This window comes from Lepisosteus oculatus, chromosome 16 (genome assembly GCF_040954835.1).
Source record: "Lepisosteus oculatus isolate fLepOcu1 chromosome 16, fLepOcu1.hap2, whole genome shotgun sequence".
Lineage (NCBI taxonomy): Eukaryota > Metazoa > Chordata > Actinopteri > Semionotiformes > Lepisosteidae > Lepisosteus > Lepisosteus oculatus.
Genome location: NC_090711.1, coordinates 10,033,830 through 10,055,076, shown reverse-complemented (window position 1 = coordinate 10,055,076; position 21,247 = coordinate 10,033,830). Strand labels below are relative to the sequence as shown.

Genomic DNA, 21,247 nt, shown 5'->3' with positions numbered 1-21,247 from the left:
CACTTGTCTTCAAAGGCAGTCAAGTACTGAATATCAACAAGTACAGTTTAGAACTACACAGTACAAGGCTGTGAAAAGGCACTTGTTCCAGTAAATATTTGTTCATTTTAGGATGCAGCTCCAATGTCAGGATGGGGAATTCTAATTTGGTTATTGTTGCTCTGCATGCAAGAACAATAATTGCTATGAGTTTCACAATTTAAAAAAGATATTTCTAGCTTGCCTTAAATTGCTTTCGAGGCAGATCTTTTCCACATACTGACACTGATCTTTTTAGCTGACAAACATCTGTGCATCAGTTTCACTTTTCAGTCATATTTAGATAGAGAGAAAGGAAATTTGAGTCAAACTCTGATTCAATTGAATTTCAACTCATTAATTGTATGATACAGGAAAAGATGCATGGAAGGACAATTGAAAATCACTTTTTATCCCCTGTATTTTAAACAATTTCCTTTTCACACAGATCGCTGCTGTATCATCCTCACTAGAATTACTTCTGTTGCTTTACCTTATTTTATTCAAAAACAAAAATACAGTGGGCAGTTTAATAAACCTACCTTCAGAATCCACGTATTTATGAGTGTGGGAGTCTGCTGACACCAAAAAGAAAGCAAAAACAGTCATGTTAAAATAATACCTGGCAATGAATCTGAGCTTAATATCAATTTACGTGTCAAATGTAAGAGAGGATTTTGAACAAGCCAATGCACCTAATTTTTTCTTTCATTATGGACAAGGTCGGCATGAATAAGATTTCTGATCACCATTATTAAATTTCACAATAATAATACTCCTTTGCTTTCAGCTATAAAAATAGTTGTTGACAGCCTACAGAAACCTAGAGCTAACTAACGGATTGAATGCAGGCAATATGATCAAATAAGGATGACTCTAACCATCCTTGAAAATAATATTCATATAGTTTTCTCTAAAGGAACATGCACATACAGTGTAATATGCAATATAAAATACCTTGTATAAGTCCTAACATATGTATGCATTATACATGAAATAGGCTTTGCCACGTGCACCCCAAGCAATGTTCAGAGTCTTGGATCTTTTATGGCTGTTAAATTATGAATGAGCTCTCTAAGAAGGGATTACTGATGATGAGGTTTTCATTTCAAAGAGATACTTGCCTTTAGAGAGTCTTTGGCAGATCTCTTTTGAAATTTTGAAACCTAGCCCTTGTTAAAACAGAAGATATATGAAAAATACTATCCTTTCTAGAAGTGTCTCTCATGCTTGGACAGAACACAGTTTTACTATACTGAAACTTGGATTTAAAAATTTCTAAGAATGCAATGAAGATTTTTTTTCATTGATGTAGCCTATAATGAAACTATTGTTTTAACATTCATTCCTTTTTTATTACTATGGACTTGATGGGTGGACAGTTTTTTTTTCACAAAACAAAATCTCCAGAAGAATGTAATATACATTATATAGTTGGGATCACAGATTGTGAATCCGACTGTATTTAGTACCACAGAAGTCTTTGTCTTCCAGTCCCAAGCAGAGCTGAGAAACTCGTACATACAGACTTCATTTTTCAACAAGGACAGCCTCCATCTCTGGCCAGGAATCTCCCCTTACTGACATCAGCAGACCTGCATTATCAGGTGACAGAGCATTCTGACAACACTACATCTCCCAGTATGTAATCGCCATGTACAGCTGCTACAGAAGGGTGGCCATACTTTGTTCCTCCAGAGTCATGACCCACGAAGATGGATGACATTTTCTGCAATCAAAACCTTCTACCAAAGTCTGGCTTCCAGGACTAGTGTGACACCTGTGAAGTTTGTCGCAAGCTTACATACTGTAAGTTCCATGTATTGAAGGAGTGATTATCAATGCCCTAAAAACTGTAGCAGTTTCCTGGACATCTTTTATAAACAATTAATTGTCTCTGAGTGGTATATTATTTTATCTTACCCTATATAGCCTGGAGACCTTGACAATTTGACCGTTTCTGCCCTGCAAGCGTAACAGGGCTAATCGAATGTGGCACCATCTACAGAAGGAGATGTGACCCACCTCAACCCACCACCAGATAGAGTACTTGAACCATTTCCAGCAGGGGCATGGTGAACTGTATGACAGAAACATTCTGGAAAAGCTACTCCATTAAAGTGCTTTCCATTTAGTTCTACACTTGTGATTTGTTCACCTCACACAGTTTTGAAGCCTCATTCTTTCCTGTACTCTCTCTGTTACTCTCCCAGTGTGCTTTGACTTTGTTGAATTAGAAGCTTATTCTGTGAAAGGCTGTGACAGAGCCAGGCAGAGAGAGGGGGTCCACAAAGATCAAAGCTGACTGAACTGATCACTCAGCAGGATGCTGCACCCGTTGCATACTGTATTGTCAGCTGGCCAAGCACAAGAGGAAACTACATGAAATGTGAAGGAAAAAAAAGAAAAAAACATGTGTTATTCTATTTGGAGATATAAGAATAAAAAAGATTTTGACATGTAAAATTATTTCGCTTTTGTCTTTGTCAAAACACCTTCTGACTGATTAATAAGTGTTGTTGAAGCTCTGACATCCAAACGTTTAGTGTTTACGCATGCTGTGAAGTTATGTCTTGATTCTATGGGCAACAAGCTTTAGCTCTAGAATAAACTAGATAGCAAAGAGTAGGAGTTTGGTGATTCACAGTAACAGCCTCTATGTTCTAGTGAATACAAATTCTGTTCAAAATGTTAAGAAAAATGCATAATAAAAATAGTAATTGGAAATTATACTGGATATAAAAACAAACATAACTCAAACTGTATTACACATGTATTCATAACGTGTGTGATGTATATTTTTAGAAAAGTATATGGATTTTTTATTTTGATTGTTTTTTTGGCATCATTTTGATTCATTGATCATTCACGACTAATCATGATACTACAGAAGCATTTGGTGCTGACAATTTTCAGTTTACTGAAAATCTTTTTTAAGTATACCAAGTTCTCTTTATCTAGTAATCAAGTTGTTGAGTAAATCACCCTCATGGTTGTCTGTGAGGGTGGTATGGGGCCCTGGGTTCGATTCCAAACCTGGAGTTTGTATTGTATGTTCTCCCCATGTTCGCGTGGGTTTCCTCTGGGTGATCCAGTCCCACAGTCCAAAGATAAGCTGGTAGATTAATTGGCTTCTTGGGAAAAATTGCCCTGGTGTCACTGTGTACATGGTTGTGTTTCTGTTTGTGTGTGCCCTGTACTGGACTGGCGTCCTGTCCAGGGTGTGCCTTGACTTCTGTTTGCTGAGATCCTGGCAAACCTAAATTGGAAAAGGGGTTCCAAACTGGATGGATGGGTTGTCAGTAAGTGTGGTGCTGATGTTGAACTGTTATGTACAACAGACGCATCGATTGGGAGGTGCAAATGTGAAGAAAAAGTTGCTACAGGACCCCATTTGTAGTTATGTAATCAGATTAATGGCAATCTGACAGCAGAAACTACATTCATCAGATCCTAGGAACTCACTTGCTGCACTTCCTGCAGGCTTCTCTTGATATGAAAAAATTCTAGAAGGATACCACAACCATAACACTGACTTCCTCAAAGCTGAGAATGTGAAAGTTACTCCACAGCCAGAGGTGAACCTAATTGTACATTTGTAAAATGAGTAGGGAAGCCAGGTGGCATCTAGGCCTTAGAGACCAGTGAACTCCAGCATCAGACATGCGTTTCCCCAAAACCCAGTATGAGGAATGGGACAGAATCCCATAGCTGAATAATTATTAAACTTTGCATTTAATAGCTGATGATTTCAAAGACAAATTCTGAGGCATACGAAACTTAGAAGCCCTCAAATTGTGATCCATTCACTGAGAAAAGTATTACTGCTTTGGACACCTTGCCAGAGGGAAAAACGTGTTTTAACTTGGGACCACATTTGCAGTCAAAAATGCCAGATTTCAAGGCTTATCTTTTTCTTTTTCTCTCGGCCTAAAGGGAAAGAGGGGCGGTTTTGTGAAAATCCTTTGGCAGTTGGGAGATTAAACCGTTTCAATCGATTTATCTTTTCTGTCAAATACCACACTAATAAATAAATCTTTCTCTGTGAATATAACACAGCACATAAACACCTTTAGCTTTTTTTTTCCTCCAAGGCTATATCAAAAGTAGCTAATGGTAAATGTTATAGTTTATTGCCTTTTTAGTGCAGCACAGTGGCTTAATGGTTAGCATTGCTACTTTGCTGCATTGTGGCCTTGGGTTCAATTCCTGGGGTGCTGTCTGTGTGGAGTTTGTATTTTCTGTGTTCACATACTGTAGGTTTCCTTCACGGGCTCCACTTTCCGCCTACAGTCATACTGTTAGGTGAATTGGCTTCTGGGAAAAATTGGCCCTGGTGTGTTTGTCTCTGTTTGTCTCTGTACAATACTGGCATCCTGCCTTGTGCCCATTGCTTGCATGTATTCAGCTCCCCTGTGACGCTGTGTTTGATAAAATGGTAAAAAGTGCAAGGGGAAAAAAGTTTCAAGTTGTAAAAAAATGAACTTTAGTATCAAAGAAACGTAAGCTTTGGGTTAATCATGTTTTTAACTTTGATCTTAACCTTAAATGTAAACCTAATCCTCCCTGAAGCTGCTGCTCCTATGAACTGGAGGTGCAGTCTAAGTTGGATCATTTCATACAGTATGTTTTCCGATCTTTAATGATAAAGCAATGGAAATTCCAGTGTTAATATAGCATTAACTGCACATATATTTCTATGTTCATGGATTTCAGTGGCCTTGTTTTCTGATCTAATTTAATTTGCATTTTCTTAGTACAAATGATCCATTGTTATATGTTTTGTGTATCTGGTAGTGCGTTTCTTACCGTTATTTATTACTGTGAAGTGCTTTTTGGAATGTCACAGTAGATCCATGTTGGCTGACAGGGCTACTCCAATACATTGTTTATCACCACAAGTAAAGAACTGATGAACTTAAAACGAACTTCAGAGGAAATCTCTCCCACTTGTAGTGACAATAAATTTACTGAGTGGACTGTCATCTGAGATCCAAATTCCTGTACAACTTGTGTCAAATATTTTCCACATCACAAAACCAAATCACAAGAAATTGCCGATGTAAAGCTGGGACTACACTCCCAAGAAATGGTAAAAAGTTCTGACATATATTTGCTCTCAAGTATTCTGTAAAAAGGCTTACAAACCCCATGGGAATACTGTATATAAAACATTTTTACCTTAAACACTTCTTTAAGAATTTTAATCTGTTTTTTTAATTGTATTTACTTTTTCTAATGATAAATTATTCCAATGGAGAATTTTAGAGGTGGTTATTTTGTCAGTCTATGTGACATCAATTTGTCACAGAGCATTTTGCCATTGGCAAGAGTTTTTCTAAATTATTTATCATTGAAACTCAAATGACAGGCTGTGGTTTTATAATGAAAACATTATAAAACCACAGGGATATTAAAACATGCATTAATCCTGATCAGTAGGTAACTATTTCCTATAAGCCCTTTTGAACTCTGGAGGCCCTGGAATGGTTTTGTTCTATGCTTACTGTCCACAAAAATAGTGGACTATTTTTAATTTTAAAGCAAATTAGCAGAAATTTTAGACTAACCTATTGTAATTGCTGCCCATCAGTAATTATCAAAATATAATTTCAGAATGGGTACCTACACTGCCAATTTTATTTTATTTTTAAAGTACATTTAATTTTTGATGTAGAAAAATGTTTTGTACATTTTTTCAGTCCTCTTATAATTAATGTTGTATATCTCCGTCATGAATGTGTAACTGAAGACCTTCAGCAGCCACAGGCTCCAGAGAAAAATCAAACCGAGAGAATTGTGTATGCAAATCTCCATAGTAAGACTTAAAGAGTGTTTTTCTTCAATAGTTCTCTGTTAAGTGCCTTGCTCAAGGGTAAACCAACAATATATTGGCTGGTTTGAACCTACAATCTTCCTCTTATAAGTTCAGAACCCTAAACAACACTTACCACTGCTGCTGGGAACAACTTACAATATAATATTGCTGGCAAATGAAAGTTCTTGTTATAAAAGAAGCTGAGAAAGCTACTAGGATTACTTAACACAATGGGAAAAAAAGAGATTCTCCTCTCCTTAGCAATGCTAAAGTCCCAAGGGCAGTAAAGAGAGCTCTCTTTACAGAGAGCAGTGTCAAGAAAAGTCTAAAGAAATAGGTTACAGTTACAGATTGCCCATGGTCCTTTGCAAAAGACACAGACAATTCATGGGAATGACATGCCCACTACTGGAACAGTGAGCTACTGTACCAGACATGTCAGTGGCTTCTCCCCATGAATAAGAAGTTAGAAACACATAAAACATCTCACACAAGGCCACTAATAGTACCAATACATTTTCAAAAAGCAGTCAGTACAGTGATTTAGATTTAAAAAAGATAATTGAACCTTTAAGATAATTAAATTTAACTACAAAACTGAATTCAAAACTTTCTGCTTTGTTTCAGGTGAATTTCAAATTTAACTTGGTGTAGATAAGGCTAAAATGTTTGAAAAAATCTCAAAGTATAATTAAATCCACAGAATCATCAGACTATCCAACTGCAGCTGGAGTAGGAAAACAGTGGGATTCTAAATGAGCATTTCTATTTTTGATGTTAATCAACATCAAATACAAGGTTGCCAAAGACTTATTGTATCAGGGTTCAACGTTGCTCTATAAACAGCTATCCATCAACATCAGTGGCACTTTAATAACAATGGATTTTCAACAAACATTAGACAGCTGAGGTTGTTGACTCAATATTACAAATTTAATAATGTGTTCTGAAGAAACGCTGAGCTCAGTGCAGACATGAAGCACAAGAGGATCACACTATGTGAAAGTGCACCCTTACAGCCCCATTATCACTGTTTTACCATCAAAGGACATAAATGAATCACCACATAAACATATTGCAGGAATGCTTTTATACTAATAATGCCTCTGAATAAATGATGATTGATCACAATTTTAATTTATAACACTGAAGAACAAAAGAGCCAGTAGGGAGCTCTCCTACCTTCAAATGCTCTGATATCAAGATAACAGGAATCAAGCAGGCAAGGAATATTTCAATGATTTTGCCTTCCTTGGGGGTTTCATGACTAACAAAGGAGACAATATTGAAAACCAGCTAATCCTGGTAAATATTGTGCAATCTCTAATACTTTAAAAGATATACAAGATGCAGGATTGTGTACAGATGAAGCAGAGGTGTGTTATATGCATTCAAACCCTGGGCTTCAGACACTGGCAGTAGTACATCTCTAAGTACTAAGCACTGCTCAAAATAGGCATCAAATCCACTATGCTAAATGTCTAGCACTATAACAAGAAATGTGTAAAACCTTGACAGTCTAAAGTAGTGCCATCACCATAACAGACTTACTATAGACGAACAGATCTATTCCAAAAGCAATATTTAGGAATAATTTAATTTCAAATAAGGCATCACAGCTTCCAGCCTGTGGCATATCAATTGGGAATCTGAGTACAGGATGAAACTCATTGTTCATAAAAAAAACTGCTATGTGCTGTAGTAGGAGTCTACCCCTAGCTTTCTTCTGCAAGCGGTAGTAGTTCAGGTGGGTAGCTCCGTCAGCATGCGTAGGATGCTGAAGAAGGCTCCACGGCCGAAACATTGTGTTCTCTTTCTTCTTTTTTTCAGCATGGAATAAACCTATAACTTGTTTCTTCTGCAAGTATTTGCTGAACCTCAGGCACAATACAAATAATATCCACCTCCCCAGGCAACTAGTAAAGCTCAGTGTACACCCTCTCTCGGATCGCTTTTACAAACACAAGAGCTTCCCAGTCCTGATTTTCAAAATCTCCAGGTGAGCTCTCATTTACTGAAATGAACTAAACTATTTAAATGAACGGTTTGCCTGATTAGATCTTTTTTTAACTGTATTCCTGATCTGAAAAGATTGGACAGTTAGAAAATTAACAGTTCCTTATATCACCTCACTGGAAAATATTACATCAGGAACTGCAATATAAACCACTAGAGATACAAGAAGAAACAGCATTGCTCATTACATTTCCTGATACTGCACAGTAGATCATTATTTCCACTTTTACCTCTACGACTGTAGGTGCTTTAAGGGCCGTTTCAACCATTAATTAACTAAATCTTTCATTTACATTTAAGGGCTTAATTTTATGTTCAACTATCATAAATTATTTTCAATTCAAAGTTGAGCTGAAAAAGTGATTCTTTAATGGAGATTTAAAAATGCACCAAAACATTAATGATGGGTCCATACTACCATGTTTGTTTGTGTAGAAACCAAAGAAAAAAATGAAGAATGACACATTGGCCATCACATGTTATAGTAATACATTTGTTTTTATTTAGTCCATTTTTAGTTTTTATTTTGGATTTTCTATTGTACTGTACATATCTTTAGGATATTTTCAAAACTACATCATAGAGTAATCTAGTAGACATCTTAGTGAAGCATTGTGTGTTGCCAACAATGGTACACTGTAGAAAACAATCTGGAAATACAACATTTACCATTAGCTGTACAGTCTCCTTTGTCAATTTAGACAGTGAGCAATGTTTTCTGCCACTAAGAGGTAAAGTCTGGTCCCGGTGCAATGCTCCCTCTGCAGCCTCTACTATTCATGCTGGATTAAATTAAACTTTATTTAATTCTGTGCAGCAGTTGCTGAAGCATGATCCACATGCTCAACTCTCTATGTTAACAGATTCACACAGCCTCTGTAACACTGAAACCTATTGAGCAACAAATATCTCACCTTAGTGGTAGTTATAGTGCGCATCACAGGCAGGTTAAAGGGGAGCTGCAGTCCTAATTTATTAAATCTCTGAAACAAAATAAATAAATTGACGCTATAGAAAACTTTAACAAAATTAAAATTAAGCACAGAGTCATGAATTTTTGTGAAAGTACTGTAAGTTGCCATCTTGTCGCAAACCACTGGCGAGTGAGAGTTCCCAAGAACTGCAACGTGATGTGGCCCTTACTGCTCGTTAGTCCCTGTAATGACTAATTTAAAAGAGATGTATTCACAAGACTTCTTCTTTACAATACAAAGAACAAAAGAAAGACAAAGAAATAAACTATTTTGTGACTTTTGAGGTTTTACAAGTTACTGTGTAAATTTTACTTTTATTGTGCACTCAATGATCATTCTTTCTGTTCCCGAAATATAAAAATAGCTTTGCAGTTCCCCTTTAAACATAGTTACTGTGACACATGACAAAGAAAGAAACTCCTAAAAACATGTTTGGTCTGGAAAAAGCAGCATTAAGTATCTGTGTGATGGTCAAAGTCTCAACTGGAAGCCCATTTTCTGTCTTCCTGGCTAGACACTGTTAATCAGAAAATTTGGCATAGTATTTACAGACCTGCAGCAACAAGCACATCAATGAGACTGAAAACATCCACAGCCCCTAAAAGAAGACAGCCTGCAGTTGCAATACACGTCACCTTAATAAAAGTGGAGGAAGTCTATTAGTCTTCTTAATATAAGAGATAGTTTAATGAGGTATATAAGGGCTCAGGTGAAAAGAAATGCTAATGACACCTGAGCACTAGAGATGAGCAAACAGTGTCATTTACTGATTCACCACTTTAAATTTCTTTAAATTGCTTCCTTCACAATAGTTGATAGTTCTAGCTTATATCTGACCTACTGTAATAAAGGACTAAAGAGATCAGATTTTAAGGAGGAACAACTAGTAGACTGTCACTTCTGAATTCTGATTAGAAAACGCAAGAAGGGCTTGCAGCTGAGCTGTAGGAAAAACTCAAGAGTAAACAGTAGGAAAATGTGAACCAAACTGCTTTTAGTTATTTATTTTGAGATCTAAACGGTGCACAGGACCTACAGTATAACTACTTATTCACTTTGATATTTCAGTTTTTAACAAATTACTTTAGTTACTTTACTTCAGCAAGCATTACCATAGTAACCAAAAACCTGATTAGAGACTAGAACAGTGACACTAATGACTGCCACGTTAGATGAATAAACATGTTATTAACACAAAAATCTACACTATGTAAATGACAAGTTTTGGCATTAATACATCCAAAACATTGAAGCCGTCAACAACAACAGTATAAATATTAGACTTCTTTGTGAGCACATGATAATAGCTTCAGATATGTATATATCTACAGTACATGTTCCGTTTTGTGTGACCATATGTAAGGAAGGAGAGCCCTGCACCTATGCATCTTTGAAATGATGGGTATTATGGAGCTGTAAGGTGTCTTTTATTATACTAAATCTCTACCTTTAAATTACATTAAATTAAACTAAAACCAGTGCATTATCTGCAAGATGTGTGTGTTAGACAGTTTTCTGAATCTTCACAGTCAAAAAACGCTTTCTTGCTCTGAATGCCTCCACCCCTTATCATATTTTAAACACTGCCCTTTCAGACACAAAGCCCTAATGAATTCTTCCCAATTACTCTGATATTAATTTGTGCGACATTTTAGATTTTTTTAATGACTGTAAGGAATGTGTTATCTGACAGAATGTCTTTGTTTTGATGAAGCAGGTAGTTTAAGTGTGTTACATGCTCAGTAATAAAGCTGTCATCAGCTCATTAAGAAATGCTGAATAGTGCAGGTCATTCTGACATTGTGCTAACGGTGCTTTAAGGACTGAAGATGATTAAAGGATGTCGACATCCTACAGCTTTAAAGACAAAAATGGGAAATTTCCAGATTGTATTGCATGATCACCTTTTATTTCCTTAATATTTATAGCCTCTTAAACATGTGTTACTGGGGATGTAAGCGTGCTTTTCTTCAGTAAATACTGTTCTTTTCTTTGTCACATTAATCTTCTGGTACTGACAGAATGTTCCAATGAAGAATCTGAAGAAAGTATAAGAATCTTGTACTGTTCAGGTGGATTCCAGCATGCATATTTTCTTGCCAACAGAATGCTTTACACTTTTCATAGACCTCCGAAATGACTTCCTTGTATCTACTCTACAAAGAGTTCAATTTAGACAGTATCAATCTACTGTATGCAGAGGTGGTGTGTAATGTTGTAGCCACTGCAGTTTAAAAGGCAGGATGTGATGGTGCAGGATAAATGGGATGACCCTCTGCATTCCAGGATCTGGCCTGTCCCTCACAGAACTCTCTTCCTGTTCTTGCTGGATCAATCTCCTGATTGATGAAACATTCCATCTTGTTCCCAGGGCAACCTTTCTCACAGGCAACCCTCCTTCCATCATTCTGATAGCAACCAGGCAGTGTTCATTACTCAGGAGCGAGATCTAAGGATCGTTTGTTTTTCTTGCATTAATTAAAATCGTTAATTAATGATTTTTGAATGGGTATTTAAACATACCCCTTTATCAATTTTGCTTTGAAAATTGTACTCAACTAAAATATTAAACACAGAGCTATTGAATGTTTATGAAATTGAATTGCATAAGCATGGTATTTTGCTAACCCACTACACTAACACTACTGAAACAGTCAACAGACTCACTATATGCTCACTATTTGTAGTATAAATGTTTCACATAAATAAGCTAATTTGCTCAACAGGCTAATTGTATTTTCATTGTGACATACACCACTGTAATTATTAGACAAACATCTTTCTTTAAGCTTCTACCCAGCAGTGTTCATTACCCGACCGTATTCTAGCAGGCTTTGAAACTGCTTAGAGGAATGAAGATTCAAGCAGTAAAAAAAAATAGCTTTTGACTCTGGGCTCTTGGCTTCAAGCCCTTGTGTTTATAATAAGCAAGGGAGCAAATAGGTAGTGTCAGTGTCATTCGTTTAGACTCTGTTCCTAGGGATCTGTGCATGGTGCCCGGCACTACTGTATGTTATCATTGATAATACATTACTTTAGGAGAAAGGGGGATCGTGGTATGTAACAGCCTCATTTCAGAATGACCACAGGTACCAAAATGCATTTTCAAAGTTCAAAACAACAGGCCAATAGACAGACGCCACTGCTAAGAAGCGTCTGAGAATGTTTTGGGGAAAAAAACAAACAATAGATGGATTATAGCCTGAAAACAAATTAACTTAATTCTGAGATGAAGCTGGACTTAAGTCTTTAGATTCTCCCTTTTCTACACGTGTTTGGATGATTAAAGAATTTATAAACTGTATTTTATACTATTCCTTTTTCTTATAAACTTCTATTTTATACATCTTACTAGCCTGCTCATCTAAGTACCTGACAATTTCAAATGGGTAACCCAGCTGCAAAAAATGTATCAATTCATAATGCACTCAGTAGTTCAACCAATCCTAATCAATGTTAAATTTAATGTTTGACAGGATTTCAGCCTCACCCAGCCCCTTCACAAGGAATGAACCAGGGAGCTGCAAGCTGTGAAGATGGAGTGGAGGGAGGGGAATGAGAAAGAAGCACAATGGAGGAACTCATCAGGTGAGATTTTTCTGCTTAAGAGAGAGGAGGTACACGAGATTAGATATTTGACCTCCACCTGAATTTTGGTTTCAAAACATTATTAATTTCAGCAATGCATCCGGACATACTATATAAGGCCATGAAGACATGTCTTTCTCCAATTTGACTAAAGCAATATGAGACCAGGAATAATTTTCTTTAATGTAGGAAAATAACTAATGAATTAAAATATATTACTTTAAATAGATAAGCTCCCTGCCCCTAAGCCAGACAAATAATTGAATTAGCAGGTAACAGCAGGCTTTAAATAACAATGACCTTTAAAAGCTGCACATTTTAATTACAGTAATTTCGATTTTTAAAACCATACAGTAAATGTCAAAAAAGATAAAGCCTGGTTATGAAAAACAAAAAGGGAAAACAACAGACTTGCTTTTGCAAGCAGGTTCTGACTATGTCCGTTTTCATACAGCAAATCGTAAAAGCATTGAATCATTGTTTTTATCACATTGTTTTGTTAAAAGGTTGCCAGGCATTATTCTTGTGCATCTGCATTGTTGTAATGAACACTTCAAAATAAAATGCAATAAGAGCTCAGTAAAATACTGCCAGTGCTAGTACTACAATATATTAAGAAAGCCTGTCCAGTTTGCAAGGTGGTAGGTATACGGAAGGCATAAAACTGCATTCATTATATCACGCAGAAAAAGAAGAGGGAATCAAGCAGTCTTTGAAGCATTGAAGGGTCGTGCTCCCACTGATTAGCCAACAAGTCCACTCAGCATCCCTTCTCCCTCACTCCTCAAACAGATATTCTCCAGACTCTGCAAATTAACTCACAGGGATGGACCATTTACTACTGCAGCTCATCCAAACGTGAAATGTGTGTGTACAGATGTTTTTTTTTTTTTTAAAAAGACACATAAAAAATAAGAAGAAAAATTTTGCTTAAAGGAAAAAGTTTTCTAGGACAGAGTTACAATGGCTACCCTTGGCCTAAAAATCTGTCCCAACCGAGAGCTACAAAACAGGATTGAACATGAATGAAATGAATTTATCAGAAAATTAATGTATTTCTTGTCACGATATGTGAAAAGAAAAAAATGTGCCAAACTCTGTTTAAAAACATGTTAGAAGCTTTCAAATTGTGGTTGAGGAATATAGGCCCTATTCGATACTGTGAACAGCCACAGATGGGGGTTTAAAAGACTGCATAAAGGTTTAGTCTGAGCAATTATAAGAGTTAAAAAGATTTGCAATTAATGCAGAAATTGATGTCCTATGACACATAAATTAAAAGTCAATACTTATGCAGTATCTAATAAATAATCTGAAGGATGTAAGCTGAAGATCAATGGTGAAATGAGTCTGATGGTGTACGCTTCTTTTATTTCAATTATGTGGGAATAAAGGGAAGCAGCTCTACTGTATGTCTGCAGACTTTTAATTTGCCAGCTATAGAAAATCATGTTATAAATTCATTAAATGTCTATATGCCAGGAATACAGAAAAATACAGGTACGACCTGACTCATTTCACTTCTCATCTGCACTTCATAGTGTCTTGATGCTATTGATTGTGTACTGTTTATCCATTGACATTTGTGTTAAATGTTACAAAGTGCTGAGTATGAGTTATTAAGCTCTTACATCTGACAGTGGTCTGCAGGTTTAGAACTAGTGTTAGATAATTGCATCTATTTTTACATTATCACTAATTTGTAATAAAACCAAATAACTGCTCAAATTAAATCAAAAGAGGGATGAAATGAGACATATGGCACTCCAGAAACAGAGACTTCACTTAGCTATTCTCTGTCCAATTTTATACAGTACACCCAGTATTACAGTTTATTTTTATTGCTCAAGCTTTTGATATTATCTGTCTATTTGATCATTTTCCCACAGACCTTCATTGGTGTAACAAATGTCCACTGGGAATATCTTGAAGATTTTTAGAACTTAATTCCATGCAGCAGGTTTAATAAACTCATTACGTAGGTGCCTTTATATCCTTGGATCCAAAGAAACAGGGGAAAGACATTAAACTGCTCCAGGCAGACCAATAATTAGGTCAGTTAGGTAGTTAAGCAGCGGTGACCAGCCCCAGAAGTCAGTCACTGTAGGAAAAGCTTTCATAACAACCACAGGCTAATTCATAGATGAAAAAAAAATATACAGTGATTTCTTTATTTTCAAAGTAGATATTTGACTACCCAGCATAGTAGTCAGCAAAGTCAGAAAAAAAGCCTTATCATCAGAAAAGGAACAAAACAAGTGCTTGTTTAATAATGGAAAACAAACCAGAAACTACAAACAGAAAAAAAGCAGGACAAAAAACTCAACCACCTAAACCAGGTTATGTACTATAAGCCCCACCCCTGGTCCTCTTGATGGACAGGTGAACCTCCATTTTAAGGGGTATGTTGACATGCTCTGTAATCTGACAGAAGATGGTGGAACAGACATATACTGTATATGACAACGTTGTGGAGGTGCAACAGGTAACAAAAAATACAAAAATGCATGTAATAACATAGCAATAGGTACTACAAAAAGAATTCTATACAAATGTCCTATGACAGTGATACAAGGCCATGCAACAAGGGATATGAATAGGTGGCAGCATAGAGACGTGGGTAAGTCTCTGGATTCAGTGTGCTCAGTTTTATTTTCTCAGCATCCCAAGCATTATAAATGGAATTGTGGAATTGATTGTCTTATCTTTGTTCTTACTATCCTTAATTCTCTTGTTGTTGCCAGATGTACAAATGTAAAGAGAAGTTGGTGCTATGGGGAAAAAATAGGGTGAAAGATTTTAAAGGAGAAAAGTCTGGGGAGCAAAATGTTCAAAGCATTTTGAAAATTACCCCATTTTCATGCAGTTGACCATCTATTCAGACTTTGTTTTGATTGCAACTGATTCAACCTAATCTTTTTATCCATAGTATCTGTATATAAAAGACAATTAATCGTACAGCATCTAAAGATCGTATTATACATTTTAATCAAAGAGTTTAATTAATCAAACATGGTCAACGTTGTCTTTCCGCACAGTATATAAACAGCAATGAGACAAGTATTTTTATGGCATGCTAAATTTGAACAAAACTCTTTAAAATATCAAATGCTTTAATTTTTATTTTACTCATTACATGCACAGCTTAACAAAGTGCACTGCAGAGGACCCCCTACCAGTGATTTACTGAGGCATTAGGATGATAAGACCTACGCTCATTAAGGTTTAATCAAGCCTGTAACACTACGAAATTTCACTTGCCCTTTTCTCCAATACTTTTTTACAGTTAATTAGTATGCCAAACAAGGGCAGTGTGAGAAGTGCCTAGGGCTGAAATGAAAGCCATGTCTCGCAATGACTGTTTAACTCTGACTGTCATTAAGACACACATATCCATGTAAAGCTAGATTAGATCAAATTGTGACTAACAAGGCAGAAATTAAAACAGCATGAAAATGGAATGGAATACAAAACTACAGTAACATTTACTGCCAGCAGCTTTTGAAGAAAATAGATAAATGGACATGTTCTTTGAGAGTCCAACAGACTGTCCAATCCAGCATCTACTCTCTGGCTCAATGCCACTAGTGCTGGCCAATTCAACAGACACAGACTGCCAGATATTATTGTAGTAAGCACAAGGCAGGGCTGTCAAAGTGTTTAGAAAAATGTAAATGATACAGTGGTAGATGTTTACCTTCTATTTAAAAAGACTGCACTGGGTTTTCACTAAGGGGTTTAGAACAGCACTGACTGAGGTGATTGACATACAGTAAACTAAAGAACATTTGCAGAAGTTATACATGTAAGTACATATCACCACTTTGGGGGGAAAGAAGAGAAATCTGATTCACCAGGAAAGGATATTTTCAGGTTATATTTGGTGGTTGAAACCATATAGCAAACTTATCCATCCATGCATTTGAATTCAATTAGCCAATTTCCCTTAAGTATAGAACAGGAACAGCCTGGCAACCAATATGCAGGAAAATGAATTTCACTTAGCAAACCAAATACAATTAACTGAATTATTATCTGATGCTATTTTATCCCTTTACTTTGGAATTACAAAGATGACTAATGATTGCTGAGATTAGAGTGCTTCAGGAATGCCTGCAGGATGACAATTGAACTGAAGGCTGAAGTTATTCAAAGTGCCAAAGTCAGGAAGCACTGCAGGCCCTTTCAGTAATATACTGTAAAGGCAGCATCAACAGTAGTAAAATTAGGATATCTCAAACCTATGAAAACAGCAATAGTTATAATTGTCATGACTACAGGAGGTGAAGTCAGCAACTTGTCATTAATATTTTGTATTTGGTTGTCAAAGAATGACATGAATGTGTAACATTTTCCAGTACGGGTAAATTAGCTGATTCGAGCATTGTATCAATAGTAAAGGAAAGGATTGTTTGGTAGATACAGCGCAAGGACCATGTTCCTAAGAGCAATGACCATGTACAACAGAGCAGCTTGAAGAAACCTGATAAATACTTTGTGTATAACCTTTAAACACAAGATTTTATCAATTAAAGTTAGAGGGAAACTTCAGAGATCCTGTGATACTTGGAGCTACATATTTATCTAAATGTGGGAATAAAATGCAAGGAAATGTTACTTTTCTTTTTACTTGTCCATACCAGTATTATGTAGACACCTGCCTCCATAATATATATATACTTAGGCGTTTGACCCAAATAGAATAGCTTGGTTCCTTGGAGTAAGGCGTCTGCAATAAAGCACCACTCTATAGATTTGGTTTTTTTTCACAAATTGATTTGTTTTCTATTTTCTTTTTCTCATTCCCTCCTTTTTTTGTTCCCTATTCTCTCCATTTTAAGTACAACCGGCCACACGCAGTGTATTAATGCAGTCCTCAAGGGACAGTGGGGCAAAAAGCAGTAGTTCAGCTTTTTTATTATTTTTTTCCCAGCTTTGGAGAAGAAGCAATGTTTTACAAAAATTACTCAAGCAGTAAAGCAAATCAATGTAATGAAATATTGACCACTGGGGAGCAAAGGCCTAGTTAATTTGATTTTTTATACCTAGAATTTTCTTAGCAAAAAATAGTAAGGTAGACCAGCAAATTAGCAAGCAACAGAAAGTGACAAGAGGTATATTTTTATGCTCTCCTGTGGAAACCTTTGAATAAAAAAACTTTCACACATTGTTCGACATAGCAATAATGATTTGTATTTTTGTCCAGGAAAATGCATGGTGATATAGAAGCATTAAGAACACAATTAAGGGCATAATATACTAAGAGGCATTAATAAAACAAGAAATGCGCATTGGAACAAATTGCATTTTCTGTGTTAATGTCGCTCAGTATATTTTCTTCCAAAGAAGAACAATATGGCGGATTGCTTGGTAATGAGTTAGTTTTAGTTTTGATTTTGGTTTTATAGATGAAGGTGTTTGTTTTTTTGGTTTGTTATAGTGTTGACAGCTCAGAGCTTAGGTATTTTACAATATTACAATTACAATAGTACACTTTTTATCTCTCATTGCTCCACATTAGCAGATGCTAGTAAGGGTATAGAACAAGCCTTTGAAAAGTCATGTGCTAAACCAGGGATGATCAACTGGATGTTCAGGGAAGACACAAACAGATGGTCTCTCGGGCCCCTCCCGAACATTGTGCTATACAGAACCAACACTCACAGTGGACCTACTTGGACAGCACCTACAGCGTTTAAAATTGAAAGTGGGTTCCGTTCCAAAACACATTTCTCAAAAAGGGTCCTACAGACAGAAAAATCATTACAAACCATTGATAGGGCATGAACAGCTTTAACATACAGCCATAATGTTCAAAGCACAGACTATGCATGTTTCTCGTCTATTAAAGAGGCACATTCTGAAAGTCAAATTGAAAAGCAAGCCACAGGAAACATAAAGGGCAGCAAAGTACTGAGCTGAAATAGTAAATAGTAACTGACCACCCAGCTGCTACACAGAAATGGAACAGGTGCAGAGCTGAATTTGATGGGGATCAAGGGCCCTTCTTACCAAAAAGCCCAAGTCAGAGTTCTTCTTTTACGAGAACTGAACCCTTTTACAAATAGACATTTGTAAAATAGGTTATTCCCCTTAAAAGAGCTGGATCATAATATATTTGAGAAATCTTCAAGAACCAGTGATGATGGACTTTTTCTGCTATTCTAGATCTGGACTCTGAAGCACAGACTCTCGGATCACTAAGCAGGGAGCACTGACATTTACTGTACCCTTGCAACAAAGTAAATGAGTACAAGCGAGCCAAACACCCTGTGATTAAATTGCCTTGCTGTAGGTCAAGGGATGGTCACTGTAGTCATAAAAAATGCACAAGATACGAAAATAAAGTACAAAAAAGATCTGGTGCCTTAATGCATTAACATAAAAAAACACACAGCACATATTAATCAAAAGCTGCAGATTTGCAGTGACCTTGCCACTAACACCTCTGAATCAAGATTTTAAAATACTCAGTCTGGGAGCAAGCACAAAGAGAAATGTCTCTTTTCCGTTTCGTGTGAAATGAAGGAGGTTATGCTTCTGTAGGGGGGTTACAGGGCTACAACTATATGGAAATATGTGGATTTCATTAATGTTGTACCATGACCGGATGTAAACTGCCCAATGTTAAGTTGTGCTGTTTTGTTTTTTTAAATTGTCACTGATGCCAGTTTTTCACCCACTTGAAGAAACCTGCATTTTATGAAAATACAGACTATAAAGAAGCCCTAGTCCTCTGTAATACAAGGCACTAAACAGTGACTAACTCCTACACTATAAGTGATGGGTTAAGATATCCTAGGTTCAATCCCAACTAACCTCAATGAATAGGTTAGTAGTCCCAGTTTAGTCCCAACTCGTTGTGTGGTTTTCTTTCATTCCTAAGATTCCACTTTTCGGGACCCTGCTGCTGTACCACTTGCCCAACCCTAGTTATTCCTGGTGTCCTACCTCTAGCTCATTCCACAGGTGTCCTACAATCTCTGACCTCCATCCTTTCCCCTGACATACAAAATACCTGGATGTTCCTAATCCCTAGCCCCTGCCTCTACCTTACCCAATACTTGTCTTCCTTTTTCTTTAGAATTATTCTGACAATCTGATCCTATCTTTAGTCTTTATCACTCAGTGGTCTTGTCTTTGTTTTCAGCTGGTTTATTCACTGTCTCTTCCTCTTCCTTTCAACTGTTACAACCTACCCACTTCCTCTGACCTCAGAGAGTAGACTTTTTACACCTGGCACAAGTCAACAAGTGTTCAGCCACTTTGATTCACCTTCTTTTGCTTTTTATTGCTTTAAACGCATCAGGGTTGCTACTTGCTAAGAAGAAGAATTTGAACATTAAAACACCATTGATCACACCATCTCCCTCGTCAAAACAGTAGGAACATTATTGCAGGTCACCCCCACTAATTGTTCTCACTCAATAAGATTTAGCATAATATTTTGCATCTTTTAAGGTGCAGATTAAAAGAAAGTATTTTAAATTAATCAAAACCCTAAACACACTCCCAATTAAACAGGTGATTATACCGTTTTTCTGATTGGTGTGATCTGGTTATCAGTAATAACTAAAGTGAGCAGTCAGACATGTATATCCAGGTAGAATTAAACCGAGCGCCCTCATTATTCAGTAGGAATCACTGTCTTTAAATCTCAACATCTCTTGGCAAAAGGCTTGAGTCAGCAGGAGGTCTCCAATTTCAAGAGGAAGAGAACTTAATGAATCAACTGGGACTTGTTAAACAAGCACACTAGTTAAGTGCAAGGTGTAAAGCTCTGATTTGCCATTCTGTTACCTGTGTAATAGCCCTCCAGCAAAATCAGTATGGAGCAGAATACAAACTAGCTTCAACCAATGTGCGATTTATATAAGAGTCTATGTGAAACCCGGTACTAAAGCTGGTATGAGCAGCAGTATGGAGACTCCAAGTGAGAGCGCTGAGCAGAGCAGGCTAAGCTGGCTGGTAAAAGTGAAACTGAAACCAAAGCTGTTGTCAAACGAGCAGGACTTCAAGCCAAGTAATCTGAGCACAAGTGAGGGAAAAACCAAAAGTGAGTCCAGTGAGCAGGCAGGGTCTAAACACGAAGGTCAGTCCAATGGAGGCAGTGAGAAGCAGGGCCCAAAACACAGACAAGACAGTCAAGTTCAGGGGAGATCCAAGAGCAGTGGTTCAAGGCAATTGGTTAGTAAACCATAGAATCAAGCAAAGATAGAAACACAGACTTGAGAAATTACTCGATGACTGAGCAAGTGTCAATGTTACTGCTCGGCTTAAATACCCACTGGGGTGAGGTAATTACCTGCTTAAAAGCTTATGGTGGTTTCGATAGCCAACCCGCTTTGGTGAATTTGTAGTGTTGCATAAGCCAGCTTTCCCACAGGTATGACCATATATGTTTCAATTATTGATACGACAAAACAGCTGTGTTCCGCAAACAAAATAAACATTAACCCCAATTGTGTTTTTATAAAAATTAAAAGTAAAATATTTGCATTTTTAAACTACTTGCAAAAGTGGTCTTTGTCTTTCTTGCACAGTGTAAACCAGTTTGCAGACAATTGGCAAATCAGCCTACACGTTATTGATTTGTTCCTGAACTAGAACAGCCCAACACGTGAAGCAGTAACATACTGCACCAATCTTTCAAAGAGATCATTTAAAATTCTCTACAGAGAATATTCAAAATACCTTTGATTTTATAACTGAAAGTTTGATTTTCTTTTCCCAAAAACTGCAAAAAACTTCAAATCTGCTAGAAATATTGTGACAAAATATGAGGTGTTTTGGCCCAGGATAATGCAAAGTCTCAGTTTTCCATCCATTTAAA

The 21,247-nt window shown here is 36.7% G+C and overlaps 1 long non-coding RNA gene across 1 annotated transcript in view; it reads left to right on the top strand.

Annotated features, from left to right (window-relative positions):
- LOC107079546 (uncharacterized) overlaps positions 1-13,349 on the top strand; it is a 137,055-nt gene extending 123,706 nt beyond the window's left edge. Inside the window, exons 5-6 of the long non-coding RNA XR_011181760.1 lie at positions 12,303-12,414; positions 13,101-13,349. This is a non-coding gene — a long non-coding RNA (uncharacterized lncRNA). The remainder of the gene's footprint in view (positions 1-12,302; positions 12,415-13,100) is intronic.
- The last annotated feature ends 7,898 nt before the right edge of the window (positions 13,350-21,247 follow it).